Raw genomic sequence first — 6,000 nt, 5'->3', positions numbered from 1 at the left:
AGATGACAATTTTAAACTTAAAATTTTGGTGCATGCAGTCATAAAAATTTTTAAGTAGTAAAAGAAAAGAAAACCTGCATAAATTGGGTGTACCAGTAACTGTATGGACCTACAGAATAAATACCGTATATGGTGTCATTGTACCAAAAGGTGCACTGCATAGAAACGGAAGCCCTAAAAAGTTACACTGTGGTCATTATAAAGTACAATTGGTGACGCAAAAAACAATCTTATATGGGTCTATAGGTGCAAAATTTAAAGCATTGTGATTTTTAGAAGGAGAGGAGGAAAAAACGAAAGTGCAAGGATAAGTATCCTGAAAAAAACATATATCCTTTGTTCGAAGGATAGAGGATAAGTTTTAGATCGCGGGCATCCGGGTGCTGGGGCCCCCTGTGATCTGCTGTTTAGAGCCCTGGCTCTCCATCACAAAGGAGTGTCATGAACCCCGCCACGCCCCATCTATACAGTGATCCCTCAACATACGATGGTAATCCGTTCCAAATGAACCATCGTTTGTTGAAACCATCGTATGTTGAGGGATCGGTGCAATGTAAAGCATAGGACAGTTTTCTACAACCTGCGGACCTTCAGATGTTGCAAAACTACAACACCCAGCATGCCCGAACAGCAAACGGCTTTAATCATTCAGCAGGCATCCCTTGCAAATGCCCAGGGGAGACCCCCCCCCCATGTCGGCAATCGCCGGTCAGTTCAGATTTGCGGCGATTCCAGGTCAATCGGGTCTCTGGTGACCCGGAAAAAAAGGGTGAATGGGGCTGTCCGAGATAGCCCCATTCACCATTACCCAGCAGGAGTGAGATGGCACGGGTGCCACCTCATGGTCACGTGATTGATCGGTCAGAACGACCGATCAATCACTGTCCTGCTGGACGTCGATCAGGGCGGAGATTGGGGCCGGCGGGGGTCTCCTACCTTTACCTGGTCCGGCGGGGATCCCCTCAGGAGCGGACGTGGCGGTCCCAGGGGCAGCAGCGGCGATGGTCCCGGCGGTGCAGGTGTCAGGATACAGCAGGAGGTGAAGCCTGTAATCTTTCAGCCTTCCATCGCTGTTGCCACGTCCCCGACGCTCCGGCAAGGCCTCTGCTTCCCCGGCATCCTCGTTCTCACGTCGCCGCCATCACGTCGCTACGCACGCCGCTCCTATTGGATGACGGGACGACGATGGAGAGCGCCGACGATGCAGGAGATCCCGAAGACGACGCGCCGGAGCCCCGAGGACAGGTAAGTGATCGTCAGCGGACCACACGAGGCACAGTAAACAGCTATGCGGTGGCAGCTGAAGCAGTCTGCGCTGCCGGATAGCCGTTTATGCGATGGTCCCGATATACAAAAGCATCGTATGTTGATGCTGCCTTCAACATGCGATGGCCTCTGAGAGGCCATCGTATTTTGAAATGATCGTATGTTAGGGCCATCGTAGGCCGGGGGGTCACTGTATAGCTCTATGGAAAAGCCGAAGATTGCCCCCACTTCGGGCAGGGGTTGTGACACGCCCCTGTGATGGGAAGCCGAGGCTCCAAATAGCAGATCGCAGGGGACCCCAGCGCTAGGACCCCCCACAATCCAAAACTTATCCCCTATCCTTCAGATAGGGGATACGTTTTTTTTTTTTTCATGATACTTATCCTTTAAAGGACATCTGTAGCAAAAAACACTTGCCCCCTATCCACAGGATAGGGGATAAGTGTTTGATCGCGGGGGTCCGAACGCTGGGACCCCCCACGATCTCCTGCATGGGGCCACGGCTTGGCCGTGGCTCCCCCATGCAGGAGGCGTACTGTCGGCAGCATGACGCAGCGCCCGACATGCCTCCTCCATGTACTTCTATGGAAGAGACTGTATAAGGACGGGGATCGCGGGGGGTCCCAGCGGTCGGACCCCCGACGATCAAACATTTATCCCCTATCCTGTGGATACTTATTAGCAGCTGTATACTACAGAGGAAATTCTTTTCTTTTTTAATTCCTTTTCTGACTGACCCCAGTGCTCTCTGATGAAACCTCTGTCTGTGTCCGGAACTGTCCAGAGCAGCATAGGTTTGCTATGGGGATTTTCTCCTGCTCTGGACAGAGGTGTCAGCAGAGAGCACTGTGGACAGACAGAAATCCAAAAAGAAAATCATTTCCTCTGTAGTATACAGCTACTAATAAGTACTGAAAGGATAAAAAAAAAAAAATAATAGAAGTAATTTACATATCTGTTGAACTTTCTGGAGCCAGTTGACTTAAAAAGACCTAAAATATTTTTTTTTCCCACCGGAGTACCCCTTTAACCCCTTAGGGACTCCACCCATTTTCACCTTCAGGACTCACACCCTTTTTTTGCAATTCTGACCACTCTCAATTTATGCATTAATAACTCTGAGATGCTTTTACCTTTTATTCTGATTCCAAGACAGTTTTTTCGTGACATATTCTACCTTAACATACTGGTAAATTTTCATCATTACTTGCATCCTTTCTTGGTTAAAAATCCCCAAATTTCATGAAAATTTTGAAAATTTTGCATTTTTCTAACTTTAAAACTTTCTGCTTGTAAGGAAAATGGACATTCCAAATAAATTATATATTCATTCACAAATACAATATGTCTACTTTATGTTGGCATCATAAAGTTGACATGTTTTTACTTTTTGAAGACATTAGAGGGCTTCAAAGTATAGCAGCAATTTTCTAAATTTTCACGAAAAATTTAAAATCAGAATTTTTTCAGGGTCCAGTTAAGTTTGAAGTGGATTTGAGGGCCTTTTCGGTGAGAAATACCCCATAAATGACACCATTATAGAAACTGCACCCCTCAAAGTATTCAAAATGACATTCAGAAAGTTTGTTAACCCTTCACAGGAATAGCAGCAAAGTGAAGGAGAAAATTCAAAATCTTCATTTTTTACACTCATGTTCTTGTAGAGCCATTTTTTAAATTTTTATGAGGAGTAAAAGGAGAGAAATACCCCCAAAATTTGTAACCCAATTTCTCTCGAGTAAGGAAATACTCATATGTGGATGTAAAGTGCTCTGTGGGTGCACTAGAGGGCTCAGAAGGGAAGGAGCGACAATAAGATTTTGGAGAGCGAATTTTGCAGAAATGCTTTTTGGGGGACATGTCACATTTAGGAAGCCCCTATGGTTCCATAACAGCAACAACAAAAAAAAAGAAAAAACCTGGAATACTATTTTGGAAACTACACCTCTCAAGGAACGTAACAAGGGGTACAGTGAGCCTTAAAACCCTACAGGTGTTTGACGACTTTTCGTTAAAGTCAGATGTGTAAATAAAAAAATTCACTAAAATGCTGCTTTTCCCCAAATTTTACATTTTTACAAGGGGTAATAGGAGAAAATGCCCCCCAAAATGTGTAACCCCATGGGGAAATACCCCATATGTGGATGTCAAGTGCTCTGCTGGCGAACTAAAATGCTCAGAAGGGAAGGAGTCACATTTGGCTTTAGGAAAGCACATTTTGCTGAAATGGTTTTTGCGGGCATGTCGCATTTAGGAAGCCCCTATGGTGCCAGAACAGCAAAATAAAACAAAAAATAAAACACATGGCATATTATTTTGGAAACTACACCCCTCAAGGAATGTAACAAGGGGTACAGTAGTGAGCCTTAACACCCCACAGGTGTTTGAAGACTTTTCTTAAAAGTTGGATGTGTAAAAGATTTTTTTTTCACAAAAATGCTGTTTTCCCCCCAAATTTTACACTTTTACAAGGGGTAATGGGAGAAAATGCCCCCCAAAATGTTTAACCCCATTTCTTTTGAGTATGAAATTACCCCATATGTGGATGTAAAGTGCTCTGCGGGCGAACTACAATGCTCAGAAGAGAAGGAGTGCCATTGAACTTTTGGAGACAATTTTTGGGGCCATGTGCATTTACAAAGCCCTCATGGTGCCTCAACAGTGGACCCCCCCCCACATGTGACACCGTTTTGGAAACTACACCCCTCACAGAATTTAATAAGGGGTGCAGTGAGCATTTACACCCCACTGGCGTTTGACAGGTCTTTGGAACAGTAGGCTGTGCAAATGGGGTCACGTGTGTGTTTGTTTGGGGGGGGGCGGGGTCCATTGTTCTGCCACCATAAGGGCTTTGTAAACACACATGGCCTTCAATTCCGGACAAATTTTCTCTCCAAAAGCCCAATAGTGCTCCTTCTCTTCTGAGCATTGTTGTGTGCCCGCGGAGCACTTTACATCCACATATGGGTGTCCCGATCACACCCTATCGGTCCAGCTAAGATGCTAGAGAGAGTGTGATGGTGCAAGGGTTAAAGCCGCCAGCCCTCTGGGTATCCACTACTAGTCCCAGCAAGTCACCAAATTAACCCTTAGATAAACGTGTTTCACCAGAGCTTCCTTCAGAAAGATGAGCTCAAATATTTAGAGATCAAAGACCAGAGCTGATTAATTAAACATTTAATCTGATAAAAAGTATCACAGTGCTATGCATAAAAATAAACAAATGACATACAGTTACAAAAATATGAAAGAGTTTAGCAAGGCAAGTTCAGAAAACAAAAGATGAAGTTCTTACAGCATGATGATATAGCAGTCCATGAGAGTGCTGTTCTTAGGATGGTCTTGTCAGCTTCCCCTGACCAGAATCTCAGTTCTTATACTGGCCTATCTGGAGGGGAAAACCTTCATCCTACCCCCCCCCCCTCCCCTATGATCCCACCAGGTGAAGGGATCTCTTATCTCATATATGGGACCAGAGACCCCTTACATGCTGCTGCTTCAAAGGGCCTTTGACTTCAAAAGAGCAGACAGACCCCAATTGACTGCAATACACAAACACACAGTCTGAATGACCCTCACCCCCAGGTCTTAGTTTATACACAGATACAATTATAAAACACGTATGTTTCCATAATCAGGCCTTGGGCCTGACACCTCCCCCTTAAGATGGAGACAGAGAGATCTTGCCTCTCCAGGCTGATAGATCTGTCTCCATTAACCGTCTATTTCTTTTCTTGACACCACAGGCCCTGCATTCCCAGGCAAAGATGGCACTGAAGGGGCCTATTTCCTCATTTAGCTGCCTTTTCTTTGCAGCTAAGAGCTGTGCATTGATCTATACATCCTGAAGGGATCCCTGGCTCTTAGTTTTCTCCACTAGGTCTAGTAGGGGATCACTACCCAGCCCTTCCTCTGGTGCACTACATACACTGAGTGCCACCTTCTCAGGGTCATAGTATGCCATATTAATGTGATACTGTCTCTGCCTCTAACCTTTCTCATCAAGGGCAACTACATATGTGGTGGGTTCTAGGCACTGCAAAATGGGGAAGGGACCCTTCCAGGCAGCCTGCAACTTATTCTGCCTGATGGGGTTCAGAACCATTACCTTCTGTCCCACTTCATAGACCCGGTCCCTTGCATTGTGATCATACCAGTACTTCTGCCTGGACTGTGCTGCTGTGAGGTTGTCATGTACCAGCCCAGTCAGGGCCTGCATCCTGTCCCTGAACTTCAGAACATATTCCCCCACAGAAGTCTCAGGGGCAGGTAGCCCCCCTTCCGATTCTTCCCTAACTAAATCTCGGGGTCCCCGCACTTTGTGACCATATAATAACTCAAAGGGCAAGAAACCTGTAGGCTCTTGGGGTACCTCCCTGTAAGCAAATAACAGATGGTGTAAATACTTTTCCCAGTCTCTGCCCTCCGAATCTACAAATGTTTTTAGCATTTGTTTCAAGGTGCCATTGTTACCGGACACTCTGTCCAACCAATGTAGAGGGTTGTGATCAGTTATGACAGTAAAATCCCTACCATACAGGTACGGCTGTAATTTTTGCAAAGCCCAGACCACAGCTAGACATTCCTTCTCTATGACCGCATAGGCCACTCCCAAATGTCCTGCCAGGGGGGTCTCATGGGCCAACCTCAGCAGCTCTTTCCTGTACTGCCTAGGAACCACTAACGGCCTTTCTCCCTCCTGGGCCCCTAGCATGCCTTTGGAAAGGGACTCCC

Source organism: Hyla sarda, chromosome 1 (assembly GCF_029499605.1).
Source record: "Hyla sarda isolate aHylSar1 chromosome 1, aHylSar1.hap1, whole genome shotgun sequence".
Classification (NCBI taxonomy): domain Eukaryota; kingdom Metazoa; phylum Chordata; class Amphibia; order Anura; family Hylidae; genus Hyla; species Hyla sarda.
The sequence above is the reverse complement of the archived record's forward strand: the minus strand, read 5'-3'. Positions refer to the sequence as shown.